A 14,253-nucleotide genomic window follows, 5' to 3' on the forward strand; every position below is an offset into this window, starting at 1 on the left:
CTGATAAACAACTCCTCTTTGCTAGCTGTATTTGGATAGATCACAACATCGGAAAAAGCTTTCTTTTTGGTGAAAATAGTATGGATTTTTCAAAAGGAACGCTGCCGTTTTTCCCACTTCCTCATTTTCTGTTAAAGACAAGGGCAAAATATTCCTTAATTTAAAATTGGCTGATATGGCCTCTTCAACTTGAACTTTCCAAATAGTCTTCAAGGGCACACCCATGTAGAATGTGTTTCTGGTATCCAACTTTGAATCAATAAGAGCATGATTGTTGATAAGGCCCCCTGTTCTGAGAATGGCCACAACTGGTGTACCAGCCAGGCTGGACAAAGCTTCCCCATAACCATAAAGTCCACCTACTGATCCGGTAGAAGTTAGAATAAGCTAGCAGAAGGACCCCAAACTCATGTCCCTACTGCTTTGCTTTGCTTCCAGAGTTCTTTTGGGGAAGGGGACACTAGACAGCCTACAGGTTTCTGGACAAACAGCGATTGCTGTCTTGCTGGGATTCAATTTCACCCTGGTCTCTACATCCTCCAGATACCTGATAAGAACATATACAACATCTCCTCCTTGGCACAGGCTGGAGATGTAAAATTTCATTTTAACAGAAGCTTCCCCCAAACTGATAGAGGACCTTTTCAAGTAGATGTTGAACAGCAAGGAGAATGTGTCAAGTCCTAAGGCACCCCCTACACAAAATCCTCTAAATGGAATTAGGAAAAGTTTGGAAGTGTAAGGAATGCAAAGATGGCAAAATACCATAGCCTCGTTAGTGTATTGAACAGAAAAATTAGAAATGCAGCTTTTCATGTGGAGAGGTGCATTGTTGAGACTGAAATTTCCCTTTCTGTCCAAGTAATTTCCACTAGATTATTGGATGCTATTGTTCAAAGTATATCAACTTTATCCACTAAAAGTTCCCGATGATGATGATGATGATGATGATGATTCCAGTGTTTCTATTATTGACACATCTCTGGCTTAAAGATTAAAATGGGACCAAAATGGGTTGATTGTAACCATTAACTCCAGACCTGTGGAGCGCTGCTGTGGTATGGTGGTTACAGCGCTGGACCAGGAGCAGGGAGGCTTCACTAAGCTTCACTAAGTGAGTGCAGGGTAAAACAAGCAGACCCTGCAAATAAGCGGGACAAATGCTACAAAAATGATCACAGTCTTCTGACCTGTTACAGCATCTTCGTTTGACCTGCACACAAAAGGCGCAACTTGTTTCTTTACGCTACCCATTGTGGGAAGAGGAGAATTTCAAGAGTTATTACCTGTATTCTTTGAACTGGGTAAACTTGGCCCAAATGCCCCAAAGAATGAAATCTTTGCTTAGCTAAGAATATCACTAGGGGGTCCCCACTCTTCATATCTCTCCCGCTTATTTATTTTTCTTTCCTGGCAGTCTGTGCAATGTCAGAAGACTAGAAATAGAGAGAGAGAGCAATTCTTCTAGCATAGTATCCTTCTGGGGCAGTGGAAAAAGTTAAGATGATAGCTAGAGGCAACCTTTAAGCACTGCTTGGAGCATTGTCAACATACAGCCCAAACCATTTGCTAGAAGTAGACACAAAACTTGCACCTCCAAATCCTGATAACTAAATTACCAAGACACAGAGGCACAGTTTTCTGGTGTGTTTTAGGACAGAATGAAGTTTGAGTGTTTTACAAGTTTCTGCTAATAAATAACAAAATTAAAACTGCAAAATCCAACCAGCAAAAGAGTTGTTTTCCTTTGTTTTTCCCAGTGAAAATCCTGTGCCCCCTCCATACTAGTGATATTGCTAACCTTCCCAAGACAGTCTAGTCTTCCAGAATTAGGAAACACATGGTTCTGTGTATTGGTGCCCTGTATAGTAAGTTGCCAGTATTGCAGCTTGAAATGTCTCCCAATCAGTGTATTCCCAGGATCTTGATTGGTCTTACCACCTGGAATGCCTTTTATTCTTCTCATCCCCATGCACATACACATGCTTGAAGGGCTTATCCACACATCCTGGCTGCCACAGAAATTATTTTCTTAAAGATCTCCTCATAAAGAAACTTCCATCTTGTTGCCAACCCACTTCTGAGGAAGGCTGAGGCTAGTCTTGTTCTGGCTTGCAAGTCTTGTTTTCCTTACTGTTGCAAAAGAAGATTTCCCATGTGGACATTCCAGTGTGCATGGAGAAGGAGCCTTTGGAAGTCGGTGATCTGCTGGACTCCAATTAGGAGGACAACCCCTTCCCATCTGGCTGGAGGGCTCTGCACCTCCATGGCCATTTTTGCTGTAATTTTCAAAGGATGCTGACACCTCACTGGCCCAGCCTGTATTTCTTCATATATTGTTGGGGTTTAGGCATGGGAATTTCCCCTCATATAAGACTGACTGCAGCTTTATGAAGAAATCAGTATTCCCACTGGTAAACAAAAATTTAAAAGGCAGATCTTCAGTCCACAACTTTTTCTCCCATTGACAAATGAGGGGAAGAAGTGAGAAAGGAGCAGCCTTAACATCCCAATCATCTTCTGACCAAGATCTGTGAGAAAGAACTGCTGAACTCAAGGAAGCTCAGGCCTGAGTGTGGGTGTTCCTTGAATGAGCCTGCCTGGGTGACTTACTGAACTCAAGGATTTGCTAGACTCAGAGAGAGGGGGAGATGAGCTTCCATCTTTCTCATACCATAGCAACAACAAGCAGTTCTGCTTCGAGTCTTTGGAAATGGAGTGGCATTCCAGGCAAACAAACAAACAAACAAACAAACAAAGTAGGGTGTTATTGGCAAGCCAGGCAGCACGGTGCCCCCAAAGATACCGGGGAGATGGGGAATTGACTGGGATCTATTCTGGGCTCCCTTGCATTGTTAAATGGGTCTGGAGGGTCTCAACCGGGAAGTTTTTGTACAAGCCCTATAGAATAAGGTGGTGAATTTTGCCATCAAAATGCAGGAAACCAGGCAAAGGAAAGAATGAAATATTCAGCCGCTATTTACAGAATTGATTTGAAGATCAAGAAGTTACAAGCAAGCTAGATGAAAAGGATTAAGTCAGAAGAGTGAATGGAAGCATGCTATGGTGCAGAATTAAATTGGCATTTCAGCTGCTCAATACTTTATGTGGAATTTATGAACAAGGAAAAAGAGGGGCAGGCATGCTGATACAGCCATGCTTTTCCAAGGATGAAGCAATCTTTCTTTGCAGTGGGGAGGCATGGTGTTCCTTTCCCCATTCCCAGCAACTGCCTCCTCCTCTATGTAACTACTTGGGTCTAGCTTTTTTCCCCTGCATCTTGACAATATGCAAGGAAGTGGCTTTCTGACCCTCACTCCATGACCTTTCCCCATCAACATAGAGGAAATGAAGGCTCTGAACAATGGAGCCAAAAGAGGAAACTCCTTGCTTTTTATTGCCTTTGGTGGTCAACAGAGTCCTCTCCTTAGCACTTCTGCATTTCTGATCAGACGTGGGGCATTGCTGTGCTGTCCTAGCAAAACCCTTCCCTCCCCACCATCAGATCACTGTTTTCCTCCTTAATATAGGGGAGTTTAGAAATATAGGAAGCTGTCTAATGACTAGTCAGACTGGTCAGATACCCACATTTTGTTAAGCCGTAATGTGGTTTATTTAGTTTTGGCTCAGATGGCTATGTGATTTCAGGAGCTGTTGTTTCATTTAGTAGTTGGGGGGATAATTGCAGGGCATGGGGGAATGAGTGAAACCAGCAGTATTTATTCGTCTAGATAAATATTGCCTTCTGGGACTGCTCCCTCTCTCTCTACCTAATAGTAGGGCCAGCCCTCATAATAGGAACTTGGGAGAAAAGAGAAAAGAATGTGTAAAACTTAGGATTTTGACTATCTCTACTTGGAGTGGCATGTTCTTCAAATAAGTACCATTTCTCAGGCATCTCTGAGTCACCCTGTATTTCCTTTTGAATGATTCAACAGTATATATTCCAACTGAGTCTCTTTTAAAAAAAAACAAATTGCTGCTGCTACACAAAGTCATGCCATTAATCAAGAGAAACTAAAGACAAAATGGGCATGAGGATCATTTTTCTGCTACTGCTTTGGTAGATGAACAGAGTTCAGGGTAGGTGGTCAGGTTTGTCTTTATGAGAAGCTGAAAGGAGAAAGTCACAGTAGTCTCTGTTGTCTGTCCCATCTGCTTTTCTTGTGGTTCTTATTATCTTATGACTCATGAGTAATCATGGTCTTTCAGGTCACATAGACCCTTGAAGTTAGGTTATGCCACTGTAATGTGTATGGATTTTAGATTAGCCATTAAAAAAAACCCAAAAAGAAAGATGAAACTAACTAGGCTAAGTCGGTTTCCTTATTTTACAACTAATTCCTGATATCTTTCAGTTGCCTTCATGGTAACTTATTCAGTGAATTAGTCTGTTATTGTCTTTGAGATGTTTAATAACTGACATTTGATGGGGCCATAAGAATGTTTGTTGCTGCTTATCAGAAGAGTCCCTAATTTGGGGGCTATTTCTATGATAGATCAGTGCTTTTTGTTGTCATTTTTATCTTATGGGAACTGCTTTCCTATAATGTTGATCCCCCAAGATGCCATGGTCTAGCCTCTGGATTCTCCCTGAAACCTGTATAAACAAGCTGTCTCGAGGGCCTTTCCTGAGGCCACCATGCATCCAGATGTATAAATAAGCCATTTCAAGGACTTGCAAGTTGCAAGCTGTAGGCTTTGATTGAAAGGACAGCAGCCCATTTTAATGCAGGAAAGAGAAATCAGTAGCTACATGGAAGGCTGACTGTGGGGATCATGGGATAAGGTCATGGTAAGCTGAATGTGAACTTCAGAAGGACCTGGCTCATAATTAGTGCAGACATAGGGACCTCGTACTCCAAACTTCCCAGCTTGTATCCCTGATTGTACAATTAATCCACCCTATTTTGCTCTTCTTTGGTTTTCAGCTACTAGGATTAAGTATGGTTTTTCCCCTCCTAATACTATAAGGATCAAGCACAGCTCCATTTAGTCCTTGGTGAATTTTCACAAGGCTCAACATGTGTATTTTTGCTGCATATACATCCATGGAACTGCATGAAATCTGTGACAGCTTTACACCATTATTTCAAGATTCATAGCTGTAGGTCCCCAGTGAGAGAGAGCTGTCCAAATCTTTCCAGCAAACAGAATGCTGTTCCTGGCATATTTACTGCAGCAAAGCGAATTTGTGTCCCAAAGATAAATTGAGTGTTATCAGCAACAGCTGTCTCTCATTTTTATTTGTTTTTATATTTAACTATACGTTCAATTCTCTCTCAAAAAAAAAAAAAAAAAAACCAGAACTGTAAATCCTATGACAAGCGGCCCTGAGATTTAGTAGCTCAGGTTGCTTACGGGCTGTGATTTAGGAATGCATTTATGGTACACAAGACAATTATCTAACATGCCATAGTGCCACCCTCTGGAGTATGCAAAAATCAGAACGAAGTGAGAGGTCGCATTTCATCCATAATACAGTTGAAATTACCATTAGTTTGCTCTGGGCAGTACCTATCTCAGTTTCTGTTTCTTCCCTTTTCTCCCCTGAATAGTTTGAGAGTATAAGTCCACCCATCTTCTTACAAAGCACATCATAGATGAAGACTGGAAAAAAGTAGGATGCAGGGTAGAATTTTTACTGGTATTTGGTTTCCTACTTTGGGTCCATCCAATCCAAGAGCTCCTTATTCTATATGGAGCTCAGAAGAGATTCAGCCATGATTCTCAAGGGCATGAAAGGACTATGATAGAAACCTGAAGCAGTTGGAGCAGAATTTCATGGCCATTCCTAAAAAAAACAGCTGAGTCAAGGGTGGAAAACCTGTGGAATTCCTGATACTATTGAAATGTAGTTCTTACCTAGTATGGTGATGAATTGGGAGTTGTAATTCAGCTGGATGGCCACTGGTCCCCATCCCTGGTTTAGCCTGAAAGGGGTTCACATTTTGAGAACCAAGTATGAACCACTTCTGCAATTTTCTGTCCTGAGTGGAGAGTTTTAACAAAGGGGAAAGTCAGAGGTCTTAACACACTCCATGAGAAATCTGACACCCTTTACTCATTGCAAGGGTAGGGTGTGTTGTCAAATATTTTCCAGATGCTGTATCCATGTTGATGATCCAAAAGGAGCAGGTTCTTTGCGACATGCAAAGCACTCAGATTTCTCACCTTATCTTAACCAGGTTTAGCAGCTTTGAATGAGGGTTACTTTGCTAAGCCTCACATACTCCAGAGTCATCCTTGAAACACGACCTTGCTTTCATAGTCAAGAGTAGATAATGGGTACACTGTATCCTGGAATACTTCATTTCACACTATATTCATTTACTCCAAAATAGTACTGATTTAAAGCTGATTTTTGATGCAAGGGTCACTATTTTTTAAAAAAAAAGAAAGAAAAAAAACAGTAACAATAAACAACTCACCCAGATAGAAATGTCAAATCAATATTTTAGTCTTATGCAACTATTAACACATTTTATAATCTGAATTAACAGTAAAAAGATTTGTATGATAGGAAGCTGAAATTTGAGAGTGGGGGAGAGCAGGGGGACCTGGAAATTTGTGTCATAGAAAACACTACTCATGAAAACTTGGTCATATTGCTCAAAAGGCCTTGTTCTTGGCCAATGGATGGAGACAGAGACAGAGGTAGAGGTAGATATTAATCCATTCAATCATGTCCAATTCTCGGAGACTGCCTGGACAAGTCCCTGCAGTTTTCTTGGGAAAGTTTTTCAGAAGTGTTTTGCCATTGCCTCCTTCCCAGGGCTGAGAGACAGGGACTGGCCCAAGGTCACCCAGCTGGTTTAGTGCCTAAGGCAGGACTAGAACTCATGGTCTCCTGGTTTCTAGCCTGATGCCTTCACCACTACCCCAAACTGGCTCCTGATGAATATGATGAATATACATGTTGACAAGTAGCACACATCATGACTTTGCTCCTGTAAATCAGGTATAGATTTTTCCATGGATACCGGGGGAAAGCAAAATTCTCCTACTGTAGCATGTTTGCTAAGGTTTAGCTTTTACCCCTGCAGAGACAGCAAGCAACACGCCAGTCAGGCTGTTCAGATGCCTCCACTGGCTTATCTGCCCTAGAGACAAGACCCATCCCTTCCTTACTCAGGAACTGAACTTAGAGAAGCTTCAGATGGAATGAGAATTCTAGGAACATAATGCTAATGCTACTTCAGCAAATTGTTTCACAGAAGCACAAAGAGTGTCACTGACTAACAAAGGCCAAGGAAGTTGAAGCTGATGAAGCAAGTTTACACAGCCGTAAGACTTAACAGAATTCCATAGGCTTTGCAGTCCAAGATTGCAATATTAGGTGTTGAATGTTGCACTGCTGTGAATTAGTCATGTGCCATTTTTGTTTTCATCCTTGACATGGACAAGTGGCATCAGTTACAAAACCTGATTCTCACCCGTTAAACAGAAAACTGTCGTCCTCTATGACTGGAGTATATATCCTGAAATCCCTGGGCTGCATGTGCCCACCCAACCTTAAATGCTGCCTCCTACAATTACCACTGAGTTGTTTTTGTGACAGAAGAGGGAAATTAATCAGTAGAGAGGGAGTAACTACATTCATGTTAATTAAATCAAATTAAAGTATTTACCCCACCCCACTCTATTCACTTTTAAGAGCACATCCTCAACATGTCACTCCAGGCTCAAGTGCAGCCCATATTCCCCCAGCCTTGTTGGGTTTTTTGTTTTGTTTTTTTCCCAGCAGGCCTTATGGGCAGATAGAGTGGTAATTCTTCCACTTGTCTTTTGTCAGAAATTGAGTCATTTTATTGATCCTAGGTTTACCTTGTGATGTTATTGTGAAGTTATTTTTTAAAAAATAGGGTATGGAAGACATTCAGGGTTAATAAAGATTAAAGCAGCACAGAAGCCCAGAAAATGAACAAACAAACTTGTAGATTTCTGCTAAAGAATATTATAAGGTAGTCTTCCTTACTTCTGGATATCAACTCTCAGAATTCAGTTCAGGCCAGGGTAGTTAAGAATGCTATTAAGTAGCAATTCAAGCATTTGAAGGCCCCTGGTTTGGATGAAGCTGCTATAATCTATAAGGAAATTAAGAAGCCAGGTGGTTCTTCTGCCCCATTGTCCCCTCCCTTGGTTCTAGTTTCACTTTCCAAGTGAAACTTTCCAAGTGAACTTTCACTTTCCATGTTCAGGAATCCATAGCTCTTGTTTTGATAGAATCATAGAGTAGGAAGTCCAAACTGGTTTGTTGGGGAAAAGAGAGGCATTTCTTCCTTTCTCTGTTGTTGTTATGTGATGTAATTAATGTTTTGTTTTTAATCATTATTATGAACATGCTAATCTTCCTTCTTTGTTCCTTGGTGGCCCCATGTTTGTTGTATTTGTTGATACACTGAGTTTACTGTCCAAGGGAGTGATTTATCTAAAACGTTTACAGTGTATCTTACTTTTCAACTGCAGCATCTACACAAAATGTGGTTATAAACTAGTACACAAGAGCACTTTTGAAAAGATTCCTATAAATCAACCTTACTTGGAACAGATGTTAAAGAACAATGAATAAAACAGTCAAAATTGATGGAAAAGCATGACTTTAGTAGCCAAAAGACTTAGGAAAACAAAAGTGTTTAAACTTGTTTCCTAACTTCTGAGAAACCTCTTATATTCCAGGTGGTTATTTTCAGGACAGAGAATCCCGACTTTCCTTTGATGAGAAATATTTATTTGATCCCTAGCCAAGTAGCATTTCTACTTGCTTCTCTTTGTGTCACCATTCTGAATACTAGCAACAACATCTGTAACAGTAAAATAAATGGTATTCCTCAATTACTCTTGAGTAATTGAGATGAATAGGTCTTAGAAAATCATCTGAGATCTTTTTTCTTTCATTACAGAATTTGTTTTCCAAGCAAGAAAATTGAGAATTATCTCCATTATTATTTTTTTATGTAATAAGTGTCTAGATTCTAACATTTAGAATATGGATTTTAAAATCTTAAAATATTTTCTTAACAAGGTACCTTGCAATATTTTACTTAAGACACTTTTCTAATGCTGCATTCTGCTTCATAGCTCAGGTCTTTCAGATAAATTTTAGAGTGGGGAATAGAATGATATGCTGACCATGGAAAACCCCAGTTAATGTTTTGGCATCCACATTTATATTTACTTATTTATCAAATTTATATAGCTGCCCATCTCACCAGAAGTGACTCTGGGTGGTGTACAACCATCAAATAAAACCACAATATTAAAAACAATCATTATAAAACAATCATTATAAAAATATAGACAATCATATTACAAATTTAAAAATTATCTAAACATTAGAATATACAGACCACAAACAGAGAGAGAAGTATAGCAACCACATATTGCCCACAATAGGGCAGCCACTTTAAAATGTCACTGGTTCCCTGGGACCCCCAAGCCTGGTGACATAATCAGGTCTTGAGGGACCTCCTGAACATTAACAGGGATGGAGCTAACCTAATTTCAGGGGGAAGAATGTTCCATAATACTTGAAGTTTCTGGATGCTTTTTGAAGTCAGGTTTCTTTAGCCCACTGCTAAACTTGTTTCCTTGGAAGTAAGCCCCTCACTGTTCAGGAGGACTTCCTTCCTTGTAAGCAAGCGCTGAGTTGCCCCCTGTTAATAACTGTTATCTTTCTCCACAGTTACGCAGGCTTAGAGCCAGGACTTCATTAGTGCTACGTTGACTAGGGATGAATTAAACTCTAAAGAATTTTAGGGCTGGTAAAAATAAGATCATAGAATTATTTTTTCCCTGTTTTGGTTAATAACTATCCATTCCCCACACATATATACCTTTTCTTTGCATTGTCAAATTTAGCAGTGCTATTAAAATCATTGTAATTTACTTTTCCATTATCACAGTGGCCTCCAGATGTTATTAGCAGAACAAATGGGAACTGGTGTATAAAATCTCTTTTGGGGCCACAGGCTCCCCAACATGTTCTATAGTCTTCTCTCTTTTTCCTCTTAAAAACAAATATGTCCTCATTGGGTTTGTTACTTTTAAGCAGAGAATGTCACATTCATACCTGTTGGCCCAACATTCCCCAACCTAGTGCCTTCCATATATGTTGGACATCAATTCCCCAAAGATCAGTCTGGCTTGGACTTATGGGAGCTGAAGTCTAGGACTGTTGGAGGCCAGCAGATAGGGAAGGCTGGAATAACTCACAAGTGATACTACATCAATGGAAGCATGTTGAAGTCTTGTTTTGCCTGGGCTGAGTCCCTTCAAGCTTTACAATTAGATCTGGTTTATTTTTCTCGGGGGGAGAGTGTGCTGTTAATTCCTGCATTGGAGGATACACCTCTCAAGTGCTCACAGAGCAATTAACATGATACAGAATTAACTCATTGCTGCTCTGAGGAAGACTTAGTGTCATTTTAATAGGATGCTAATTGGCCTAATGGGTTTCGTATCACCAGGATATAATGAACGCTTCTTTAATGAGCTGATTGTTTTGGGGGGCAGTTTTCAAAATGCACTTTATTGATACTAATCCAATTTATTCCTTCGTCTAAGTAATAAAAGTTTCATAAAAGTTGTGAAAACTTCAGTATGCAGTGGTATCTGCATGTGTGTGTGTGTGTGTGTATACTGTACACACATATGTGCATACATACATGCTCCAACTTTGGTGTTGGAGAAAAATAACAGAATAAAATACAATATGAATAAGGAAAGAAAAAACCCAAACTAAATAGAGAATGAAGTAGATAACAAAGTTATCTAAAAAGTAGATAACAAAATGGCAAACCCAGCCATTAACATAGAAAACATATCTACACCCCATAAGGGGCTCCAGTCACCCTAGTTCAAAGCCTGGGGAAACAGCCAGATTGCCACCAGGGTGGGAGCCACACAGATCTTAGGAGAAACCCCATTCCAAGGGGCAGGTGCCTGCTAGAAAAGGCACCTTTCCTGGGTGGTGTAATGGTATGTGGGAAAGACCTTGGGAGATGAGGGGAAGAGATGCTGCCTAGGGAATGGTCAGATAAGAGGGGGCATAGCCTGCAGCTGCATAATGGGTAGAGGAAGAGGCTCAGAAGGGACCCTCCCTGGCTTTTCAGGCTGTAAAGGAGACGGGGCGGTGGGAGGATTGTACTTTCAGACTTGCCAGATTCTGTTGATGTAGCCTTACAATAAAGTAATATTAGCTCATCTGGTCATGTTTCCTGTCTGGTCTGCCTGGGAAGGCTGATAGGTCCCAAAAGGAGACCCTATTTAATAGAAGGGACCTGGAGCACACCAACCCTGTTGGTTTGTATCTGCTGGGCAGACACTATGGGAGATACATGGTTCCCTCAAAAAAAAGAAGCAGGCCCTATACCATGGAATCAACCCAGAGTTCTCACTTGAGGCAGAAGTGACCAAGCTTAAATTTTCTTACTTCAGACACATTGTGTGAAGACCTAGCTCTCTGGAATAAGGCTCCAGTTCTGGAAAAGGTGGAAGGAAAGAGAAGAGGATATATCCCTAGTTACATCAGGATCAGATACGCTGTCATGAATATAGGGACATTTAGTCCACTGGCCAAATGGACACCACTAGAATATCCATAAGCAACACATGAAGACTAACCCTGATGTTTGTTTCTGCAAATGTAAATGCAAATGTAAATGCCCTCCAGGGGCCAATATCCATAAGAGATTTCCAAGGAAGAGGAGCTGAAAGCTAGTATGATTATCACAAGCTTTATTAAAGGTAAATACTTACAGGAGTAAGAGTGCAGTGCTCCCTGGGATGGACACCAGGTGTGTATGCAATGTTCTACCATGGCATGTCCATGCCAGGGGGTGGGTTTGTAAAGGTTTTATACCCAATACACTGCATGTTCTTTAGTCACGGGTGCAGAACAGACTGTCCATTAAAAATGTGTGAGAAACTAACTTAGCCTGTGAAATGCCTTTCCTGTGAATTCCTTGGTGTCTCTACACCTGGCATTACCCCCATGAATATTCCCAGGCTGTGGTATGCATCTATTATTTTTTATACTAAAAGCCCATGCTTAAATATGGCGCTAGCTTGGTCCAGGGCAGTGTTTCTCAACCTCAGCAACGTTAAGATGTGTGGACTTCGAATGGCTGGCTGGGGAATTCTGGGAGTTGAAGTCCACACATCTTAACATTGTCGAGGTTGAGAAACACTGGTTGAGGGTATGCACTGTTCTACTCTCAACAAGTAGTTTCCAGCAGTAGGCAAGTGTAAATACCCTTCTAAGCCATAGGTTTGCTTAACTATTTAATAAGCCACACTGGGCAACACAGTAAGCAGATTTATGAATTACTGGGCTGGATCCACACGATATGCTGAGCTAAAACCAAGCAAACTCCATCATGGCTTAGCACACATGGAATCTAATGCTGTGCCAAAATCTGTGCTTGCAGTTTCTCAGAAGCTTTCATTTTGAGTGAAAGAGGTTTCTTTTTTCTGTCTTATTCAGAGAGCGCTTGAAATGTTCTTTTGGATTTCTGTTAGTGGGGGTGGGAAAGCTTTTGTTGAATATTGTTGAAAGGGGTCGTAGTGTAAACCCAGTTGTCTACTGCCTCTAACAAGGAGCTTGTTTAGCTACCAAGCCAATGGCTAATGATTGTTCAAAATTGTGGGGCCCAACTCTAAGGCAGCATGAGACATCACTCCCTTAGATCGGGTGTGGGTAATCCATGGTCTTTAGCAGAATTCCAGTGACTTAAATGCAAACAAGCAATCCAGACCTCTGGGAAAATAAGGAGCCTGCCAGACAGAGGAAGTAAGGGATTGTTGTGTTTTCTATCTTGTTTACTAAACCAAGCTTGTCTTGCCTTAGTCATGCAACATTTTTACTAGAAGCTGGAGGAAGTGGTATAAGATGCAGAGCACCATGTGTTGTCCTTCCTCAGATAATAATGGTCTGCTGTTCAGCCTTCACATTCTTGTCTCTCTTTTAGGAAAGACACAATAAAGATTTAGTTTCAAAAAAAGACTAAAAATGTTTCCCAAAGCTCTTTTAAGGAAAGACATTACAATTTGTATTCAGAAAAACAGACAGGATGACTTGAGAGAGCAGCTTAAAAGTAGCAAAGCTTAGATCCCTAACCTTCATCTGAACTAACCAATCAGGTTGTTCTGGAGATGGAGTTGGGAAGGGACCATCCACACCACTCTAAATTCCTTAGAGAAAAGATGAGTTTGAAAAAAATCCTATACGACTAACGCCATTAGCATTAAATATGGTTGGAGTTAACCGCCCCTTTCACATTTCTTTGTTTAGGTTCTGTGCTCATCAGTGGGACTATTTAAAAATAATGAACCTCTAAGTATCTTTGACAAAGTAAGAAATACACCAACTTCTACTAAAATCAAACTTTGTATCAGAAAGAGTAGATAATTTAAACTCAGTCTGACAGGAATAATCTCAAGAGTTTTGGTACCCTAGGTATTAATTAAAACAGGCCTTGAAAGCCAAGGAAGGTTCTCCTCTCTTGATGAAAGAAATGAATCTTGGTATTTTATCCCACCATCATTCTGGCAAAAGAAAAAGAATGATTACAATGCATACTTGGGGCTATTTTCTATATGTTTGCATCCTGAAATGTTTGGCCTCTTAGTGAATATAAAATGACGTGAATATTTAGAATATGCTGTTTACTGTGGTTTATAGCCCTAACATTAAGTGGTACACATTAGGAATTGTTAGGAATGGCTACACCTAAATGTTAGACTCTGCTTCTCATTTCATATGTTTCATGCAGTTGCCACACAAAAACACACATGCCTACATACACACAGTATATGTGATATATACAGTAGATAATATGAAAATTATCGGCCCAAATCCACTGCAAGAGGAAGGATTCTTCATTAAGGTTATGGACCCTAATCTACTGTGCTGGTCCACGGCAGGTTGATAGATAGATAGGACTGAGAGAAGGTGGCTGGAACAGTCACTTGGATGGCTCCCATGCCTAGGGGAGGATTAGACCCTGGATCTCCCACTCCTAGTCCAGGACTTTAATTACTGGCTGTTATATCATAATCATCTTATAATCATTATCTTTCTGTGTGTATGCTGAAAATGCATGTACATTTTTTGCACACATTTCTACAAGCATCTGTACACTTTTCCTAATGTGCAATCTTGAAGCAATATTCCACTATATGTTTGGGGGCACTATTGTCATCAATGTGCTGATTTTTGGATTGCAACTTTCTCTAAGGAATGCTTTAAAA

At 40.4% G+C, this 14,253-nt stretch overlaps 1 protein-coding gene across 2 annotated transcripts in view; it reads left to right on the forward strand.

Moving 5' to 3' along the window:
• Nucleotides 1-14,253, forward strand: part of PKNOX2 (PBX/knotted 1 homeobox 2) — a 275,457-nt gene that overhangs the window by 168,122 nt on the left and 93,082 nt on the right. The window lies entirely within an intron of this gene.

This window comes from Candoia aspera, chromosome 9 (assembly GCF_035149785.1).
Source record: "Candoia aspera isolate rCanAsp1 chromosome 9, rCanAsp1.hap2, whole genome shotgun sequence".
Taxonomy (NCBI): Eukaryota; Metazoa; Chordata; class Lepidosauria; order Squamata; family Boidae; genus Candoia; species Candoia aspera.